General features: G+C 55.5%; 1 pseudogene; it reads left to right on the top strand.

Annotated features, from left to right (window-relative positions):
- Positions 1–21,928, top strand: part of LOC112125715 — a 36,746-nt pseudogene extending 14,818 nt beyond the window's left edge.
- Positions 21,929–22,307: the final 379 nt, after the last annotated feature.

Below are 22,307 nucleotides of genomic sequence, written 5' to 3'. Positions count from 1 at the left end.
AACCGCTGTCACCATCATGTCCTCCTGGATCAGGAACCTTCCGCAGCCTCCTTCTCCATCTCTTCCTGTCTCTATCTTCACAAAGGCCATGTAGAGTCTGGAGTGATGTTCAGCTTCCTCTCTCCCAATGATTGCCCCTGGCAGAGAGATGGAGAGGGGTAAAACTCACCTGCTTTGGGACAACATAAGGCTGGACAGTTTAACCAAGGATCCCAGTCCCATCCCCACCATCATCCTCAGCCTTTGCTGCCCGAGATCGACCACTCAACCCAGCCATCCCAGTTTCCCTGCCCCCTCCTCCTGGATTGGCTCCTTGACCCAGATAACGTGGAGATCACTGACAATCCCCTCCCAACCCACTGAGTTCACTGGAGAATCCCATTGAGGCCAGTGGTTCTGGAGCTCTGTTGAAACCCTGCCCCACGTGTCTCAGATTAGCTCTGCCCCCCGCCGTGCCATGGGATTTTTGGTTTTTCCAGACCCAGCCTGTCCTTGCAACACCCCCCCCCCCCATAAATCAGCTGTAAGCACAATGCCTTTGGCAGGCCCCCCCGGCAGTGTACAACTGGGGGGAGCAGATCTATGCCAGGCCATGGAGGTGCCCAGCTCTGACCAGCTACCACAATGTCCCCTTGGGGCACAGACAGGTTAGGGCAGCCCCGAGGTCCCTGTGCCCTGCACAGACGGCCAGAGGAGTGAGCTGCATTCGGAGCACTGCTGTGCTTTCTACTGTCGCAGGAAGAGCCGATCTCCACCCAGGGCTGGAAATCTGGGTGGGCTCCCAATGGTGCTGATTCAATGGCCTCCTAGCTTTGTGGTTGACCCCAGCCCTGGAGCACAGTCCTTGAGTTAAAGGTGCGAGGCTGTTAGCTGGCAGCACTAGGAGGTTGTTACCCTGTGTGTGGCCTCCAGGACATGTCACACCCACAATTGGTGGCTGATGTTCTTTGGTGGGAAGCTTCCCTAGTGCAGACTGGATCCCCACGGATCTGTGGAAACAGCTTCTCTCCCTCGGCTCCCCATCCCACTGGCCCTCAGATGCCTCGGACATGGGGCATCCCACATGGGGGCAGGGGAGATGGTGAGGAGAAGCTGCCTCCTTTCAGAGCTTCCCAGGATTGCTGTATCGGGGAAGCAGCCCCAGGCCCTTCCACTGGGCTATGTGCAGGCTCTGCTCCCTATCGTGCCCCACACCCCCATACTCAGCAGCTCGAGACCTAGGGTGCAGGAGAACGGCCACCAGGAGCAGGAGTAGCAGCAGCATCCTCTTCAGCAGAGCAGGGAAGGAGAAGGTCTTTCACACACAACCCCGGGGGTTTTATAGAAATGGCTGGAGGGAACAGGAAAGCTCCGCATCAAACTCTGCTGTGTGGCTCTCTGGACACCTCCCCACGTAGGCTGGGGGGAGGGTCAGGCACCGCTGAGTCTGCACAGCTGGGCATCTTCTGGAGATGCTCAGTGCCTAGGGCTCTGTACAGCTGGGGCTGGCCCATGCCCTTTTGTGCACAGCTGGGGTCCTGCAGCCTCTGTCTCCATGCACATCTGGTGCTGAGCTGGGAGACATGACATCGCTGCTAACACTAGAGACACTAGAGTCTCTCCCTGCCTATTGTAGTGGGGGCTGTGATTAACCTGAACTCCTCTCAGCTGCAGATGGGAACCCAGCCCTTTGATCCTTCTCAGGTCTCCCCCCACCATGAGAGAGACAGGGGGAGGGGCTGAGGACAGAGAGACCAAATACTGCACTTCAAGGTGTTGGTATAGCAGGGCCTTTCACACGCACCACGCTGAGGCCGGAAAATAACTCACTGAGCCAGTCAGTTCTCTTCCCTTGGACCACATGGTAGCCAGTGCCCCTAGAGGGGAAAGGCCCTATGTCCCATTCCTGGCCTTGGAATGAATGAGTCTATCAACAGAACATGGATTTCTTATTGCAGCGGGTTGGGGTGGAGGGACCCATGCATCTGACGGTAGCTCTGGGAATCTCTCTCGTGCCTCTGGCTCAGACACATCTGGCCTTGAGTCAGACAGGGATCAGCCACACGGCATCTCCGGGTACTGGGGAGCGCTGGCCAGCACTGCCCCTGTTACAAGACATTGAGAGAGCCAGATGAAGGGGAGTGTGGAGACACACAGATCGATACTGTCTGTATTTGCTCCACAGCCAGTGGATTTGGGGGTGGGGGTAATTCCAGCCCTGCAGATGTTACATCCTCACACCCTGTATCCTGAGACCTCCCCTGCCGTGATGGACCTAGCGCCACCCCAGATGACATGGGTCAGGTGGGAATTCAGTGCTGGAGAAGTTTGTATCAGATCTGTACTGACTCAAGAGAACACAGGATGGGAATTGAAATTAACAAGCAATGTGGTTGAGGGGCTGTGGGGCCACGGTGTGTGGGACTGCCTGACTGAGTTGTTGTGAGCTGGGAAGCTGTGTGGCCAAGAAGCCAGAGCAAAGGCTCTGCTGCTGCATGACCTTCGGCAAGTCCTGGCCCCTTTCTGTGCCTCAGTTTACCCATTTGGGTATAATGATTCTGACCATCCTTTGTAAAGCACTTTGAGATCTCCTGGAGGGAAGAGCTAGGAGCCCAGATCCTCAAAGGTATCCCTGTGATTTCAATGGGAGTTAGGCACCCAAACACCTCTGAGGATCTGGGCCTCGATGTTTTTGTTTAGCACCAATTTTGTTTATGGCTCAGCCCAGCACCTGCATCCTGCCCACCGCCCCATTATTCTCCCCCAACCCTGTATCATCCACACATGCAGCGTCCAGTCTACAGGCCAGTGATGGAAAAGGCAGCGCAAATTGTTCAGAGAAAACGTTTTTTATTCAGAAAAATGGCTTTTTTCCCTCCAAGTGTCATTTGTTTTTCAAACAAGTGTCCGTTTTCAATATTTTCCAAATATTTGGAAATAGACAATTCTTTCTTTTGCCCCAATGTATCTCAGTGATGCATTCTGGGTTCCCTTCCTTTGTGTTTTTCCAACCTCCGGTCATGATCACAATAAGAAATAAGAAATAATTTAATACTTGTGGGGTAGGAGAGGAAAAAATAACAGAAAATACTGAAAACAAGCAAAAGTTGGGTCTGACTCAAAATGTGTGAAACAAAATCATTGAAATTTCAATTTTTTTCACAAAACCATTTCAATGTGCTGTTGTCATGGGCTGTTTAATTCGACTAGCCGTGCTTCTTGGTGATAGGTTGGCCACCAAAGCCACATGACCCCGTTCCTGCTCTTCGGTTGGGGGAAAGAATGTTTTTAAGCCAGCCAGAGACATGCTGCAGCTAGGAATTTTGATGGTGGAAAACCCGCGAGGAATGGATTAGGTATAAAAATGATCAGCATTTGTAGAGGTCCTATAGAATTCAGCAGAGAAAATACTCCAGAATCCCCATAGGTGATGTAAACCCCTGTGAACAGGTGGGAATTCTAATAACTCGGGAGAAAAGGTTGTCACCGAATATTGTTCTGGGGTAATGAGGCATGTGGATCAGACAGACACAACATATAAGAGAGACCTGGGAACAGAAGCGAGTGAGACACAATGTAAAAAGCCAGGCAGACATAACCTGGAAGCACAGGAATGTGGCCCTGAGAAAAAGCTAAGAGAAGAACCATTTTGGGCACAGAGACTTGGCTTCCGATGCCGGCTCTGCACAGTGAACAGAGGAGTTGTCTGCTGCTGTTTGATTCCCACTGTGTTCAGGGAAACAGAACTCTTCTCTGCCTAAACAAGCCCAATTCTTTTAGCCTTTCCTCCTACATAAGGTTTTCTGAATCTCTGATCATATTTTTTTTTTCTTGTTTCTCTCCTCTGGACTCTCTCCAGTTTGTTCACATGGAAGGAAACATTTCAATCTGTCAACATCTCACCATGTTTCATTTTGATTGAAAATGTTGCAATGAAACATTTCGACATTTCTGAGTCAAACCTGCTTTTGGAATTTCCATTCTGCCCAAAAATGTTGACATCTCAACTTTTCTTAGAAAACAAAGATTGGAATGTTGCCATTTCCTGTTAGATGGGAACACTGATTCTCCCTCAGCTCCAGTGCCAACCTGGCCCTGTGGACATGAACAGCAAAGCTCCCATCCACGTGTATGGGGCCAGGATTTCACCCAAGGTCCTATCTGTTGGATAGCCTCAGGGTTGAGTTCACAAGTAGATCCTCTAGTGAAGGTGAAGAGTAGAGATGGTCAGAACATGTGATAGGGAAGTGGGGGGGTGGGGGTTCCCTTGTTTCATCAACACTTTTCCTGGAACATTTTTCTAAAAACTCAAAGTCTAACAATGTCTAATCATGGGAGTTGTATTTCAGGTGCCTCATGCCCTTATGGGAACACAGGACTGGAAGGGCCCTACTGGGTCATGAAGTCCAGTTTCTGCTATTACAGGCAGCCCTGTCGTATCAGCCCATCCGTAAACTTATCAAGCTTTGTGTGCATCCTTGTTAGGCTGCTACTCGCCCCCCCGGCCCAATGCTCCTGTTGGAGGTTTTTCCAGAACCTTCCCCCTGTGATGGTTAGAAACCTTCTCCTCATCTCCAGCCTCCATTGATCCCTGCCACTTCTATCCCCATTTGATTATTCCTTTAGCTTCAACAGCTCATTTCCCTGCCTCGTGTGTCCGTCCCCCCCCCCGATGTATTTATAGAGCAATCAGACCCCTCTCAGCCTGTGTTCTATGCTAAGCTAGCCCAGGTATTTTATTCCTTTCTCGTCAGACCGGCTTTCCATTCCCCTGATCGTCCCACCAGCCCTTCTCAACACCTGCTCCAGCTGAGATTCCTCTTTCTGGGACAGAGCTGCCCAGAAGTCTGCACTGGATTCCAGCTGAGAAATACCCAGAACCTTCTCCGCCAGGGGTGAAAGTAACTTAAAGGACTTACCGGTACTCCAGAGTCCTGCGGAGGGGGCAGGGCCTCAACTGGAAGAGTGGAAGTGGAAGAACTGTTTGCTGCTCCGCCCTGCCTGAGGGCTGGAGGTCCCCGACCATTGATTTGATGCTCTACCCTGCTTGACAGCCTGAGACTCTGGGGGGCAGCCCTTTCCCCTCTGCCTACTAGGATATGCCAACCTGAGAGAAAGAGCTGTCCCAAAGGACTCTGACTACTAGATCACACTGCCCTGAGAACAAGGATAGCCCAAAGGACTCTGACCGCTAGCTCGCACTCTCCCATGTTCTGGGTTAGGGTGTCAGAGAGACTCTAGCAATCAGGGCATAAGCTCCCCACTGACTGTACATGACTAGACACCCCTTGACGGGGTGTATCTACCCCATGACAGACCATGCACCCCCTTCTATCTTTCTGTAACCCCTTTGGGGTTTAGAGAGCATGGCCCCTTTAAATCTTTTTCCTAGTGGGGAGGGGGAGATTGAGAAGAATGGAGGGAAACTCCAGGGGGTGGCTCTTGAGCTCCCGGGGAGAGAGAGGGGCAGCCCCCAGGCCCTCGCAAAGGAAGCAGCAGAGAACCTGCCTGAAGCCTGGGAAGGACAGGGCCAATCGGGAACACCCCAGGACTGGAGCCAGGAGAGCACTGTGCCAGGGAGGAATCACCCGAGAAGGACAGGCCGGAGCTGGACCCAGTATCACTGCTGCCCAGAGCTGCGTGGGGCTGTGAGTACTGGGGCTTGGGACGCTGCATTGGGAACAAGGAGGGAGGCTGTAGCTAGTTAACTGGGGAGGTGGTCGCTCTGTGTGGCTTTGCAGAGAGCAGCAGAAGAGGGCACTGGAGGGGTTTGTTGGGGAAAGTTCACTGTCGCTGAAGATGACCAGGAGCACCCAAGACTCACCCCTGGACTGGAACTTTGCTCAGGACTCCTGAACTCTCTGTGCAGACACACTGCTCAGTGTCTGCCCTTCCAGACTGTGCTACCACTGGGCCTGTGGGGCCTTGGTTTGGGTCCAGCCCTGTTCTACTGTTCCCACTATTATTCCACTTATTGTTTTTCTCCTCTCATCCCTCTGTTAATAAATATCTCCCTTTCTTATATCCATTGTACTTTTCCTGTGGGTGGGTGTGTTCACTCTGGGGGCTTTGGAACAGGTGCCCCTGGGGTGGAAGGGATTTCTCCTGCTGCATTCCTGCGCGCGCCATCTCTTGGGCAGAGCTGCCTGCAAAGCAGACTCCATCTTGGCTACGAGGGCGCTAAAGTTACATATCCATCAGTCCCCATCAACAAGCCATCCCTCCCTTCCCATCCACACCCTTCTTTCCATCCGTCCTTCTAGCCTTCGCTCCCGCTCTCCCTATGCATATGCAACTCTCCATCCCTCCCTCCCTCCCTTCCCACACACCCCCTCCATCCATCCATCCCCTGACAGTGTAACCAGTTGCTGTAGTATCTCAGCTCTGTTGGTGCCTTCACCTCTGCCATGTTTGCTTGTTTATTTCACTCCCTGTCCTCTGTCTGCCGGCATCAATGGCGTGTAGTGACATTCAGCCTTTGTGGGTGTTTACTTCCCTCCAGGGTCTTTAGAAGTGACCACTGCTATTGCACACAGACAAGTTAAGATGTTCAAAGCCACCTGCAGGAGTGAGGTGTCGAAATCCCATTGACTTTCAGTCGGCCCTGGGCCCGTAACACCCTGACCCCCTTTACAATCCCTAGCCCATCCTGTCAAGTGCTGAGGCTCAATCCCATGGAATCCCAGCACCCAGCATCTCCCAATGGGGGGATATGGAGAGATTTTCACAAGAGCCAAACACACAATGGCCCCCCCTAGAACGTAAGCCGAGGAGCAGGTACACACTGTAGTCTACTCAGCGCCTCACTCGCACCAATGGGAACGGCTCCAAATGGGATCCAGCCTCACACTACACTATGGGGTGGGCTGGAAATGCACATGGGCCTTTCCCCTCTAGGGGACACTGGCTCTAAACCAGCCCCAGGGCGGGGACTGGCTGGGGAAGGGGAAGGGGACATGGGGCTTTTCCCTTCTAGGAGGCACCAACTCCTATCCAAGATTTGCTGGCTCGGTGGGTGGGGGAGGGGTTGAGAATCAGATTCACTATTTCTGCCCCACCCCCCACTTTTCTGTCTGTGAAAAGTGGTGCTGTCACAGATGCGGGTCGGGGCGGGGGGGTGGTTTGGTCTCCCTAACCCATTTCCCTCACCCCAGCTCACACCCACGCTGTGAGGGAGGGGGGCAATTGAGGAGGATCAAGGGGCCGGGTTCCCACCAGAAGCTGAGCTCAGTCTTGGTGAAACCGCGGCTCCCACCACAATAGCACCAAGACAGGGAGAGAGCTCAGACTGTTGTTAGCGGCTGAGCCACTTCACCCACCTCCACTCCAGATGTGCGCAGTACCCAGCAGTGCATGGCTGCCAGGGGCACAGAGGGGTTCCAGCTAGGTGTGGCCCCACCCCCATCTGTGCTGCAACCCAGGCGCTTGGAGGAAGAGGCCAGCAAAGCCGTGTCAGTGGATGTCTCAGCCCTTGCTGCACGCCTCACCGGGCATGTGCATGGAGAGGAGGCTGTGCAAGCTGCATCAGGGCTCAGCTCCACTCCAGATGTGCACAGCTCCAGGCTGGGCCAGTGCCCAGATGTGCTTCAGCCCCAGCTGTGGAGGGTGCCTGGCCACAGAGGAACCTTCTTCCTGCTGCTTCACCTGGACATGAGAGCGGAGAGGACCGGCGTTGCTTTGCGAGAGAGGGGGAAGCGAGTCTGTCAGCCTGCGGCTTGTGAAGGTCCCAACCAGACACAGGAGCTCACCTGGTGCAGAGAGATGCTGAGATGAGGCTGGGTTAACCACAGCATCGGCCTCAAACTAGGCCCCTCCTCTTAGCAGCTGAACCACTTCCCTCCACTCTGCAGGGCTGCTGGGCACAACCCAGGGTGAGCGCAGCCCTGCAGTGCCCATGGCCCCACCAGAATGGACTCAGGCTGGTGACTCCCCTTTTCCACCCTCCCTCCCAGCAGGTGTGGTGGTGGTGGTGGTGGGGTCCAAGCACTGAGACGGCAGATCCCCTACCCACGCCCCGGAGCTCATGCCCCTGCGGTTTCCTGCCTTGTATCCCCACTGCTCAGCCAGGCCTGTAACCCACTGCCCTGGCAGATGCCCACCCCCCTGCCAAGCTGGGCCATGACAGTGCTGCTCCTACACCTTCTCCCCAGGGCTCAAGTTGGTGGGGGGAGGGGCATAGTGGCCCCAATGTGCACAGGCCCCAGTGGATTCAGGGCCCCAGATGTGCACAGCCAAGGGTTTGCTCTCTGCTAGCTCTGCTGGGTGGCTGGTGAGTCCCTTACGCTACGTGTGAACTCCTCCCCCGCAGGATCTTGAGCCGAGTGTCACCTGGGGAGCCCAGCCCCTCCCTTTTGCTCTCCCCCAGACAGGTCTATAAGTGACCCTAGAGGCAGACACATCGTCTCCTTCCCCGGACTCCCTCTGACGATGCTCCTGCTGCTCCTGTTCCCCATTGTAAGGGACTGTTGCCTCCTTACTAACACTCAGTGGGGGTGTTTTGGCTGGCTAGCTCCCAGCACTAAAAGGGGAAGGGTCGATGGGAAATCAGGACCCTGAGACTGACAGTCCCCAGGAACAATGGGGAGAGGCCAATGCTCCAGATCAGCCTGATTGACAGGGCGGGCAGCTAATCAGGGAGTCAGGAGCCCAGGAGGGTCCCATCCTCCCTGTGAGCTGGAATTGCCTGAGTCAGAGAGAGTGGGCCCAAGCTAAGCTGCTGGGAGCAGAGCTGCAGCCCCAAAGCCAGAGCACAGCCCAGAGAGAGCAGACCTGCCCTGGGGGCAGAGCTGTAGCAACCAGAGCCAGAGGGGCCAGACAAGCAGCCCAGGGAGCTGAAGGCGGAACAGCAGCAGCAGCCGTGCTGAGGCAGTGTGGAACTGGAGCTGGGGCTGGAGCAGTCCGGAGCTGGGTGCGGTGAGCAGCGGGGGAGAGCGGGACGGGACCCTGGGCAGCGGGGCCAGCACAGGGAGACGCCTCAGCCCGCTGCCGGCTGAGTGAACGGAACCCCAGGCTGGCGGCAGGCTGAGCGGTGGCCGGGACCCGCAGCCTGCCATTTAAAAAAAAAAATCCGCTTGCATCCCACCTTTGGCATGCATGTGTTTAATTGAGGACCCGTGTTCCAGTGTATACAGCGTACACTGTGTGTACTGGACTTTATGATTTTCACTATACGCAATTTTCCTGTTACGCGCTGACATTAGAACCTAACCCCCGCGTAAGATGTGACTCCACTGTAGTGTAAAAAAATAAAAAATTGGGGCACTGAGTTTTGGTGTCCCCAAATCTTGGTGCCCTAGGTGGCCGCCTAGTTCGCCTAGTGGTTACACCGGCCCTGGATGCCAGGGCCCCAAGAAGTTAGAAAGAAAGGAGACGGTGTCCTCTGACACAAACCCCCATGAGGCAGGCAAGGTGGAGGTGGCAGGGATGGCCATGGACTTTGCAGACCCTCCAGGAACACACCTTGTCGGGTGCTGCAGGGAGGTGAAGGAGGAAACGGTTGGACCAGAGATGAAGCAGACTGAAGGAGGGACAAACACAAGGGTGGAGCAGTCCATGGTGGGCTCTCCGACCCTGATGGAAAAGGTTTTGGCGGATGCAGCGGCAGTAGCAAAAAGGCTACAGAAGAAGCTAAAGGCTTCAGAACAGGCTCTGCAAGCAGCTGTTAATGAGACTGAGCGGCTGCAGGAAGAGCGCTGGGATACTGCAGAAGAGGAGGATTGCCTCTCCATTCTGGGGAGCGAGCTGGCAGTGGAGCTGGAGACACTGTGGGTGCAGGCGGTACAAGCACGCAGCCGGTGACAGCGACGCGATGCCGAGGGATGAAGCTTGGAGAAGAATAGAACTTGCCCTCATGTGGGCCAGGTTCTAAGGAGGAGCATATATGACAGGGGGGCTTGGCCTGTGGGCAATAAAGCCTGGAGCTAGGCCCAATGGATTACAGAGTGAGCTCCACCTGAGGGGAAGGCCAGGGGAAACCGCAGCAAAGGTACAGGAGCAGGCCTAGCTGTTCGGTACAGGGCCTTGGGACAGAACCTAGAATCCAGGGTAGGACTGGTTCTCCCATGGTCTCTAAGGAAGGGGACGTACAAGTTCATAGAAAGAGCTCCCAAGGCCAGCAAGGGCAAGTCGAGCCAAAGTCAGGCTGAGGAAAATCCCCGAAGGGACGGAGGACCTTGTTTTGGTTAAAAACATGTTTGGACTCTTGGTTTGGGACGAGCAACCCAGGAAGGAGTGGACTAAAAGACGGTCACCTGGCTGAAGGGCTGAGTTCCCAGGCAAAAAGCTGCCTGAGTGCCCTAGCGACTCTGGGCGGGGGTGCTAGCCCAGCAGGAAAGCTGTGACCCCAGGCCTGGCCAGGAAGGGGCACCTAGCGGTGAGTGAACTGTTACAAGCCTGCTTCCATTCTGGAAAGAGCCTGGTATTGGAAAGGGGTGGGGATGGCCTAGGGGAGAGGATGGATGGAGGGGTCCTACAGAAGGGGCAGCAGGGTCCAGTGATGAGAGCAGGGAACAGGTTCTACTGCAGTCCTGCCACTGAGTGGGAACGTGATCCTGGCCAGGTTACTCTCCCCCCTGGTGCCTCACTTTCTCTCTTTGAAATGGGGATCATCCTGTCCCACATGAAGAAAGTATTTGATCCTCTGCTCTTGCTTCCCAAATCCCTGCCCTCCTTGCCCCACACAGGCCTCTGCCCTATTCCTCAAACTTCCGTGCCCATGTTAGTGCCTGGGTCGCCCTGCAACTGCCAGGTCTCATGTACAGTCTCCTGCCAGCAAACTGAAACCACCCCTAGATCCAGAATAGGAATTGCAGTTCCTGTGCGCTGCCCTGAATGGAGTCTAGACCATGGGCTTGGGGAAGGCCAACACTCACATCCAGGTAGAGCCTCAACCTACTCCTCTGACCCAGGAGCAGGAAGGCCTCTGGTTCTTGCTCTCTTGGTAGCTGGAGCTGCTAAGTTGGGGGTGCGGTGGGCCATTGGGCCACCCGTGGTCAGGGCAGTCAGTGCAGAGCAGTGTTTAACCAGTTACCAATCCATGAGAGGACCTTATGATGTACCTGTAGGGCACAATAATTCTTCATTGAATCAGCTGATTCAATTGCTTATTCTTTGGGGTTCAGACCCTCTGTTCTCCTGCTGAGGTGACAGAACCCTGACTGTCACATCTGTCTTTCAGGCTCTGTCCCAGCCTCTCACAGAGATCTATCCTGCTGCCAGCCCAGCTCAGGGAGCAGTGGGGACAGGTCATCTCATCCTGTCAAACCAAGCACATGGGTCCTATTGAAGCTCAGGTAGAAGATCCCATGCACCTCCTGCAGGTAAGAGCCATTCACTTGTCCTACCACTTGGGGGTCTTGCAAGAAACAGGGGGCTCCTGCTACATATCCTGGTTGGGAACTTTCCCTGTCCCCGGATCCCGGGCCTGGTACAGAGCCCTATTTCTCATCATGATATCCTCATTTTATTCTCAGAGGATGTGTCCAGGATCCTGCTGCAGGAGGTTTGAGCAGGGAGAGAACTCACTGTCACCACCCAGGGGTCTTCAACCCCGATCTGCAGGGTTCATGGGAGCAGCCACACTCCAACCCTCCACCTGGCAGCCTGCTGAAAATTGCTTCCCTCGGACCCATGAAGTTCAGCCCCAGTTTGAGGCTCCACTCCTGAGGTCCTATTGGAGGAGTCCCAGGAAAGCTCACTGGCCCCCTGGCCCTACGTAGGACAGCAGCAGGAACACGAAGCTGACTGAACACCAGGGCTGCTCCCTGTTCTGGACCGTGTGCTGCCTCGTTCTGCTGCCGCTCCCCTGGCTTGATTTCCTGGCATCTGATTGGTGGTGGTGATCGCAAGTTTGTCTTTTGCTGCTGATCGTCCAGTATCCTGACCCAGCTGACTCTCCACTCCTGTCATGTGAGTGTGGACTCTGGCTCTGACCAGTAGGTCTGGCTGCCCTTGACCCAGCCGTGACATTCACTTTTGTACAATTTCTCCAATGCCCCTTTCTGCTCTCCAGCAAGATCCACCAGTCCCTTGGCTCCCAAAGTCCTAGTTGCTGCTATTCAAGGGCTGAGGGGTAGTGCTTGTATTGCCCCCGCCCCCACCCCAGCTGCCTTTCCTATGGGAATCTCCCTAGAGCAAAGGAGAAATCTGCTCTTCTCTTAGGATCAGTCCCACCCTGGCCTCAGCTCAGCTACTTTGTTTACCTGGGGCCAGGGACCATTTTTGAAGCCCTCAGCGTGTGGGTGGAGGTGGGAGCAGAGGCTGAAGCTCTAGCAGTTTCCCTCAAAGAACACCACCCTGTCTTTCTATGGTCTGGCTAGGGCTCCCCATCCGTCTTGGAGCTGAACACCAGATGGGAGCTGATGGATTGTCCGTGGTGGGCCATGTTCTTGTGTGGGATGGAGCTGTGTGCCAGAGAGGGCCAGGAGCAGATGCACCACACCTGGCCGGGACCGGGCTAAACAGCCTGTAATGCTAGGGGGAGTCAAACCATGGCCACAATACAGGCTCCCTGGGCATCCATGGAGACTGAATCTGGGCCCTTCACCACCAAGAGCACAATTCATTCCAACTTGAGTCATGACGCTGCTGACCCCTGCCAGCCCCTCTGAGGGGGGTCAGTATTATCCCTGTTCGCTGGGGCATAGGGATACAAAGCAACTGGCTGCAAGGTCACACACAACGTCCCTGACAGAGGCAGGAAGGAAGCGTGGGACTGATACCAGTCCAACTCCAACCACTGGACTCCACCCACTTCCAAAGTCAGAGAACCCAGGAGCCCTGACTCTGACACTAGGCCTTAAATGACAAGACCAACCTCCCTCCCACTCAGGAAGCCATAGAAGGGACCATCTGCTGAGCTCCCCTTGGCAATGCTGCTGTCAGAGACCATTGCTAGTGGGTGCCAAGTGCCTGAGCAGGGAACTGCTTGAGAGCCTCCTAGAGACTCGCAGGTGTTTGACTGTGACCCTCAGGGAGCCATGGCAAGAGACTCTCCGGCTCTAACAAAGGGTTTCTGTTCTCCTAGACAGTCAGTCCGTGAGGCCAGTTTGCAGAATGTGGAAGAGCCCTTTGGCGAGGGGTTGGAGGATTCACCATGAAGGTGGCAGCAGCAGCGCCTGGGTCCCCATGGGCCAAGCCTCCACTCCTGAAACTCCAGGCTAATCTCCCCCTGCTCTCAGTGGGAGCAGCTTGGCTTTAGCTGCTGGGCCTGTGAGCCTAGACCAGGGGTCTCAAACTCAAATGACCATGAGGGCCGCCTGAGGACTAGTTCATTGGCCCGAGGGCCGCATCGCTGACACCCCCCCTCGCTGTCCCCAGCCCTGCCCCCAGAGGGGGAAGGAGGGGTGTGGCGGGGGCTCAGGGCGGGAGTTGAGGTGCAGGCGACTCAGGGCAGGGAATTGGAGGGATGACGCAGGGGATCAGGGTGCAGTAGGGGGCTCTGGGCAGGGGGTAGGGGTGCAGGGTGCAGGCGGGAGGCTCAGGGCAGGGGGCTGGGGTGCAGAAGGGGTGGGGGATGCAGAAGGGGGCTCAGGATAGGAAGTTGGGGTGCAGGAAGGATGTGGGATGCAGCAGGGGGCTGAGGGCAGGAAGTTGGGGTGCAGCAGGGGGTTGAGGTGCAGGCAGGAGGCTAAGGGCAGGGGGTTGGGGTGCAGAAGGGTTGGGGGATGCAGCAGGGGGCTGAGGGCAGGAAGTTGGGGTGCAGCAGGGGGTTGAGGTGCAGGCAGGAGGCTCAGGGCAGGGGATTGGAGTGTGGGGTGCAGGAGGGAGTGCGAGGTGTGGCAGGGAGTTGGGGTGCAGGCAGGAGGCTCATGGCAGGGGATTGGGGTGCAGGACGGCATTGAGCTCTGGCCCGGAGCCGCTTACCTAGAGAAATAGCCCCGCAGGCCGCGTGTTTCAGACCCCTGGCCTAGAGAGAGCACTCAGGTATTTCCATCAGCCTGCTCAATGGCAAATGCAGCCACCCAAAGAAGTGAAGAAGAATGGAAGTGAAAGAGTAAAGCTGGAGCATCCGCTGAGCTGCTGCAATCAAGTGAGCAGAGCCGGGGAGAGAAGAGGGAGAACGCGAAGGTGGCTGGCGGCAGTAGGGAGGAGAAGCAGTTTGGGAGCCGGGAGAGGAGAAATAAATAGTTAATGACAAATGCTGCCGGCTCTCTTGGGTGGTGAAGGGTTGACAAGGGGTCTCTTTACTATCACGCTAAACTTTAAAATAGCTGTGTATGATGGGGGGGGGGGGTCTATAAAGGTAAGAGGTCACTCTAGGGGCTTGAAGTCCCAGATTCTTGGGCTATTGACTCCTTCTACCAGCTGATCTCAACCCAGCAACTCCCTCAGATGGTAGCAGTAGTGAGCTCTTGTCCTCCTTTTCTGGACGAGCCACCAGAAAAAGCACACAATACATGTGGCCAAGGCAATAGAGGCAGTGTTGCCTGATCATATGGCTCTTGTGGGGGAACACGGCAGGTTACTCTGGACTAGGTAGGAGCCACATGTCTCCAAACCTGCACATTCCGAGGCTCCAGAGACCTCTCTCCAGATCCCAGAGCTTCCTCAGAGTCCTAACGAGCCAGAGGGAATCTGGCCTCTCTCCCCGCACCGCAGCAGTCCAGAAAAAGTTCTGTGTAGACATGTTGTGTCCTCTCCTACCACACTCCCCTGTTGGCGACTAATGCAGTCCCAGAGTCCAGGCTCGGTGTCATGCATTCCTCTGGGCTGGGACAAGCAGGAGGACGTGAGCTGCAATGGATCCTCCTGTGCATGGGCTGAGTGGGCAACCTCTCTCCTGCCATCTCTTCTGCTTTCCAGCCCACAGGCAGGAAGGAGAAGGTGATGCACTTACCCCAAAGGTGGGGGTGGGAAGAAGCCCAGTGAAGAGGCGATCAGAGCGCCATCCCATAGCATTCCTCCTAGAGTCTCTCCAACCACCACCTGGCTCCTTCCTGCCGTAGGCCGCAGCCCCTAGGTTCCACAGGGAATTTCTGAATTAACCCTCTAGAAAGCTGCCTCTGGATTCCTACAAGCTCTCCCACGGCCCTGTCATGAGAGGTAAGGAATAAGGTCTTGCCTCCCCCAACTGCTCGGGGGAATCCTCTCCGAGAATCAGTGCAGGGCTTTATGCAGCTCAACAAACAGATCCCTTTGTGTGGTGGTGTCAAGAAGCTGCACCCCCCCGGGCAGCTCTTTTTAGAGCAACGTTAACTCCCCCAGGGATTTCTGCTCTAAATGCTCCAGGCCTGAGGGAAGGATTCTGTGGAAAACAGGCCTTTCCCTTGCTCCAGTCCAGGCTCTGCTGTTCTGATGCTGCAGAGGCTTGAGGGTTCCTGGAGAGCATGCTGCAACACCAGCAATCCCGTGGGGCCTCAGCCCTCGGGACATGTTCTCTTTCTCCCCCAGCACCTTGCAACGGAGGGAAGAAAGGGACACGGGAGATGGAGTCTCTCACTGCAGGATGGGTTATCTGTAAGCCAGGAACACCAGTGTGGACGCAGGGGAATGCTGTGCTGTGGTGTATGTGCCCTGCAGGATATCACTCGTGAAAGGAAGCAACACTGCTCTTGGCAGCGGAATCTGGGCAATAAGGAAGAGGAGTTAGAAATTCTCCCTGGGGAGGGGAAATGGGGAAACCCGGGGGGACGATGCGTATGACTGGAATGTTCTTGTCGCTGGTTACAGCCCATTGAGGTAGGGGAGAGAGGGTACAAAAAGTGGTGAGCAGGGAGGCGGTTCTCAAGCTGTGGGTCAGGACCCCAAAGTGAGTTGCAACCCCATTTTAATGGGGTCACCGGGGCTGGCTTAGACTTGCTGGGGCCTGGGGCCAAAGTTAAAGCCCAAGCCCCACTGACTGAGGCCGAAGCCAAAGCCTGAGGGCCTCAGCCCTAGGCAGTCAAGCTCAGGTTGCAAGCCCCTTGTCTGGGGCTGAAGCCCTTGGGCTTCGATTTTGGCCTCCCCACACAGGGTGGGGGGACTCGGGCTTTGGCTTTCCCCCCGCACCAGTGGTTCAGGAGGGCTCAGGCTTCGGTCCCCCCTCCTGGGGTCATGTAGTGATTTTTGTTGTCAGAAGGGGGTCAGAGTGCAGTGAAGTTTGAGAACCCCTGCTTTAGACACATCATTACCTGGTTTACGTTATTGAGAACCCCAGGACCTCGAATGGATAGGGATCAATCTGCTAACTAACGCAGCCCAGCAGGGGAACCGGTAGGGGGCTGGCACAGTTCACTGAATCCAAACCAGAGAGCAGGAAATGTTTCTCCTTTTGCACCTGTCTGTGACTTGTGGGAAGAAATGAGGTTAGCCCGGGGGACTTCCTATTGGGAGACAGACTGGGGAGGTCTCACGTAGCCAGGAGTAAATCATCCTTGGAGATTTTGAAAAATTATACATATGTTTCTAATACCAAGTTTTGTACCCAACTAGGGGTGACTCAATTGTGGGTCTCCTTGTGGTGGATAAAGATGAACTGATCACTGGACTGGATGTCCATGGCTGCTCTGGGGCCAGTGATCATGACTTGACTATTCAGTAAGGACCAGTAAGGAGGTTTTGGAACAAATTCATAAATTAAACAGCAATAAGTCACCTGTCCTTTAAATCAGCTTCCGTACCAGATGCCTGGAGGATAGCGAATATGACACCAATGCATAAAAAAGGCTCCAGAGATGCTCCTGGCAATTATAGGTCACTAAGGCTAACTTCAGTACCAGGCAAATTGGGTGAAATTATAAAGAGCGCAATGATTAGACACATAGATAAACATAATTTGTTGGGGAAGAGTGAATATGGTTTTTGTAAAGGCTCTGCTGGCCAGACTTGGAGGGGGATCGTAACCCCGACGGGGCGGGGGCGATGCTGGGAAGAAGGGTCCTGCCACCTAGAGCCTGAGAGCGTGTGGCCAGAGCAAGTGTCCAACCCGCAGTGTCTCTGCAGCACAGCCAGGGCCTAAGAAGGAGACCTGGGACCTACAAGGAACAGACTGTGAACTGCCCTAATGTTCTAGAGACACGGTTTGTAATGTTCCCTGCCACAGAGCAGGGTAATGTGTTTTCCTTTAACCTTTCCCATTTTTCCTTATTCTTTTTTTTTTCAATTAATTGTTAATTAAACAACTTGTATTTGCTTTAAATTGTATGAAATGATCAGTGGGCCAGGGAGGTGCCCAGTGCAGAGAGAGTACCCCGGAGTGGGGACACCCTAGCCCCTTTCCTGGGTGATCACAGCAGGGTTGGGGGTCGAGCCCCCCAGGAATCCTGGGCCCAGCCTTGTTGGGGTTATGAGGACTCTGCCAGACAGGAGAGTGGAAGGGGAGTCCTCAAAGGCAGGGAGGCCTCTGGGTAAAGGAAGTGGGAGCGAGGACTCAGATCCTTTCGCTAGCCCACTTCACCGGGGTAGTGCAGAACCCAGGAAAGTTCCCCACAACAGCGGTACCATTCCCCCGCTTACACCCATCATCTTTCCCCTGCCCCCCGGGGCTCAGACTGGTGAGTACTTGGGGAATAGGCCCCCCAGCCCCAAACGGAGCAGAGCTGTCTGCAAACCCGGGCTCCATCTCGGAGTCAGATCCTTCCACCAGGGCTATCGGTGTGTCCCCATCACCCAAATGTGGTGCCGTGGAGGGGCTGGGGGGCTATCAGTGTTTGACCAAGATGCAACTGGCGAGCCTCAGGGTCATGGGGTCTGGGGGCATCAGTGTGTGCCCAGGACCCAGCTGGGGAGCAATGATGTCTGAGGGTAGGTGGGCAGGGAGCTAAAGGAGCAGAGCGGGAGGAGGGGGTTGATGCTAAAAATCCCCTGAGGCGGAGGCGACACATAGAAGCTCAATACGCCTGATGTGAATGGTGGGCACCTAGACAGGAAATGCAGATTTGTGCAGGCTGTCTGGATAGAGTGGGGGAGGGGCTGGGAGCCAGGACTCCTGGGTTCAGTCTCCGGCTCCAGGAGGGGAGTGAGTTCTAGTGGTTAGAGTGGGGGCTGGGCATCTGGACTCCTGGGTTCATTTTCTAATCCTACCGCACACTGCGCCAGTGATTCTGGAGTGAGTCACTTTTTCTCATTGTGCCTGGATTTCCCAGTGTGTGAAATGGGGATGAGAATCCATCCTGTGTCTATGAAAACTCTCTGGAGCAGGGATTCTCACTCTGTTTCTCTGCAGTGCCCCTCACGATGGGTGCCCTGCTCTCGGTCTGGGTCTGTGCAGCAGCTGGCACAATGGGGGCCCTGATCTTGGTCAGGGGAGGGGTACACCAGCTTACTGGATCGGGGGCCTGAACTAACTCCTTCTCTTGGGGACTCTGCCAGCATTGATCATCGGGGGATGGGGAGCCCGGCCTCACTCCAGACCCTACATGGCCTTTGTAAAGACAGAGACAGGAGGAAATCAAAGAAGCACATGTGGAGGGTTCCTGATCAGGGAGGAGGTGGTGGTGACGGCGGCTCATTGTAACTGGAACCCGGGGTAAGAAATGCAAGAGCCCATGTCCCTAAGCCAGCCAGTCCCCTGCCCTCAGACCAGATCAAAGCCAGTCGCCGCTTCTGCAGGGGAAAGGCCCTGGAGCACTGGCTTCCCTACATTCATCCTGAGTGCAAGGCGGCTGCTATACCCACCCACTTTAACATGGTTAACAGCCCATGACTGGATCCATAGTATTGGCCCATCTGCAGCACGTGCACCCCCTTGTATTTCACAGCACCGTCAGCGTGCTACTTGGGGCCCACAACATTTCAATACGTGAACCTGGGAGGCAGCAGATCTGGGTACGTCATTGAATCTCCACCCAGAATCCAATGACAAGACGGATGAAAATGACATCACGCTGCTGCAGGTACCATCCCCCATCCAATCACCCCAACCCAATAACCTCAGACTGCTTCAGGTACTGCCCCCACCTCATCACCCCGCCTCCAATTGCTACACACTGCTGCAGGTACTTCTACAGTCCCATTTCCCCACCCTCAGTGAGCTCACACTGCTGCAGGTACCACCCCCATCCCATCACCCCACCACCTGTGACCTTAGACTACTGAAGGTACCACCCAAATCCCATCATCCAGCCCCCAGTGACCTCATGCTACTGTAGGTACCCCACATCCGATCACCCCACCCCCAATGACCTCACAGTGTTGCAGGTTCCACCCTCATCCCATCCCCCTGCCCCCAGTGATCTCACACTGCTGCAGATACCACCCCATCGCACCCCCTGCCCCCAGTGACCTCACACTGCTGTAGATAACTCCGCCATCATATCCCCCTGCCCCAAAAGTCCTTGCAAGAGTGGAAGTAAGGCTCCCATCTCATAACCCTGTTACCTGTGACCTCACTTTGCTGCAAGTACCATGCCTATCCCATTACCCAGCCACCTATGAACACACACTGCTAAATATTCTGACCCATCCCATCACCAAGCCCCCTGCAACATCACAATCCTGCAGATATATCATATGCCCCTGCCCCCGGCGACCTCACACTGCTGCAGATACCACCTCCATCACATGCCCATGCACCTTTGACCTCACACTGCTTCAGGTACCACCCCCTGTCTACCACCCCCAGTGACCTCACACTGATACAGGGAGTTTCCCCATCACTCCACCCCACACCCAGTGACCTCAAACTGTTGCAAGTACTTCCCCCATCCCATCACCCCGCCCACAGGCACATTTACCGTAAAATACAGGATGCCCTGGCATGGGGTCCCCCAAGAACAGGGGACTCCAGGGCCGGGCAGCTGAGGGGGCATAAGCTTGATCCTGCCAGCTCCTGGGGCTCATGCTGCATTGGCAGCCAAGATCCCCCCTCCCCCACCCCCTCCCCCGAGTGTGTCGCGTTCCTGCTCCTGCCTCCCAGGGCTTCCCCCACTGCCAAACAGCTGTTTGCCAGCGCTCAGGTTGCTCTGGGAGGGAGTGGGAGGAGCGTGGCTACAGCACGCTCTGGGGAGGAGGCGGGGACTTGGGGAAGGGGGTGGAATTGGGGCAGGGTGGAGCAAAGGTGGGGCCCCTCCACTCCCCCTATACATACCCACCCATCCTCCTGCCATGAGAGGTTCAAGGCAGGGGGCTGGGGTGGGACAGGAGGCTGGGAGCACTCCCATGACCTCAGCCCACACCCCCAGCCCCCTGCCCTGACTCCTAAACCCCCCCCACCAACCTCCGGCTCCCCACCCGCCCTGGCCCGTGCCCCCCCCACACACATTCCCACCTGCACTCCTCGCACCAAATAGGAGCTGCCCCAGGTAAGCACTCCACATCCCAACTTCCTGCCCCAACCCTGAGCCCCCTCCTGCAACCTAACTCCTGGCCAGACCCTGCACTCCAACCCGCAGCCCACTCCTGCACCCTAACTCCCTCCCAGACCCTGCACCCCCATCCCTGACTCCTGCACCCCTTCACACACACCCAGCCCTTACTCCTGCACCCCCTCACACACTCCCAGCCCTGACTGCTGCATCCCCTCACACATCCCCAGCCATCTGCTCTCCCTGACTCCTGCAACCCCCCACACCCCCCCCCCCCCCCCCCCCCTCAAACCGGAGCTCCCCCAGGTAACCGCTCTATACCCCAACCCCCTGCCCCAGTTCTGAGCCCCCCCTCCACACCCTAACTCCTGGCCAGACCCTGCACCCCAACCCCCAGCCTGCTCCTGCAACCTAACTTCCTCCCAAACCCTCTACCCCCAGCCCTGAGTCCCCTCCCACACCCTAAGTCCTGGCCAGACGCTGCACCCCAACGTTTTTTGACTTTTTTTTTTATAAAGCGCTCTTATCCAAAGTGCTTTACAATAATTAGCTCATGGGACAAACAATATTTGGAAAGATCATTAAGTGGTCCTCCGAGACCCTAAATAATTTTCGAGTGGTCTGTGGAAAAATAAGTTAGACTACAAAAACAATCTAGGTACCTCACTTTATTTTCATTTACTTCCTATTACTTATAGGAGGATGAAGAAAAAAGAAGAGAAACAGGGGCGGGGGTGGGAGATAAGAGAGAATGTTCTTTTTCTTGGTTGGGTCCCAAGCTGGGGCCCCAAAAGTGAAGCTGAGCACAGGGCCCCACTAACTCTCAATCTGCCACGGATCCCGTCCCCAGTGACCTCACACTTCTCCAGGTACACCCACATCCCATAACCCCTCCCCTGTGACCTCACACTGCTGCAGGTGCTGCCCCCATCCCATCATCCCACCACAATGACCCCATGACCATGCATTGGCTGTAGTTTCTCTCTTATTTGATTGGGACATCTCTCCCCATCATTGACTCTGACCTTCAAATTGACCCTGGTCTTTGTGTCCTCTCTTGTTTGCAGCTGCGGCACAAAGCACGGCTCAATGAACATGTCAGGCTCATCCGCCTGCCCACGGCCCATCATCGAGTGCCTCCAGGGACCGTGTGCAGTGTCGCCAGCTGGGGCCGGACTAGTGCAGACAATGAGCTGAGCTCGGACACGCTCCATGAGGTGGACCTGGAGGTGCTGGAGGATGACGTGTATATTATATATGATGAATATAACGCCTCAACGATGCTGTGTGTGGGAGACCCAGAGGAGAACAAAACTTCTTTCAATGTAAATCTCCTTCCTTCAAGCTCCCTTGACAAATTGTTATTTATGAGCCTGATGGTGTTGCAGTCGGGCTGCAGAGCACAGATCAGAGGTTAGGCTGTACAAATGAATGGGAAAAAATCTTTTCTTCTCCCAGGGGAGGCAGAAACCAGGAGGTTGCCAAGGATGGGAGGGTGTGATGCTGAGACTGCCTGGGCGGGGGGCGGGTGCTGTTGCTGAGTCTTGTGGTTTATCTGTCTCTCGTTTCATTTCGCAGGGTGACTCTGGGGGCCCCTGGTGTGCCAGGGAACAGCCCAGGGCATCGTCTCTTGGGGATCCAAGGATGGGACCCACCCAGCAGTGTACACAAGAGTTTCCACCTTCATCCTCTGGATGCGGGCGACGATGAGGAGGCTGCAGCCCTGAGCCACGCTGGGAATCACTGCATGGGCTGGAGCTGTGCCACTTCTGTCCCGTGGAGATGCCCAGATTTACTGCCTGCTTCTCAGAGGGGCTGAGCCCCCCCAGGCTCATTCCCTCCCACCCACCATGGCTCCACTCAGGCAGCGCCCAACCCATGAAAATCAAAGTAGGGAGCCTAGAGGAGTTAGGAGCCAGGTTTAAGGCCAGCTCTCATCGTCTCCCTTAGCAATCCCAACCCAGTCCCTTAGGCTGCCGCTTCGGTAGGGAGCAGCTGGTTTATTTCCCCCAGGGAACACACACGAGCCAAATCCTTTGGCAGATCCAGCGGTTTGTAGCTCTCCCCATGTCACCTGGTCAAGTGACTGTTTATGGGAGAGCCTCG

Source organism: Terrapene carolina, unplaced genomic scaffold, assembly GCF_002925995.2.
Source record: "Terrapene carolina triunguis isolate 2854851 unplaced genomic scaffold, T_m_triunguis-2.0 Scaffold841, whole genome shotgun sequence".
In the NCBI taxonomy this organism is placed as follows: domain Eukaryota; kingdom Metazoa; phylum Chordata; order Testudines; family Emydidae; genus Terrapene; species Terrapene triunguis.
This window is presented reverse-complemented; position numbering and strand designations above follow the sequence as displayed.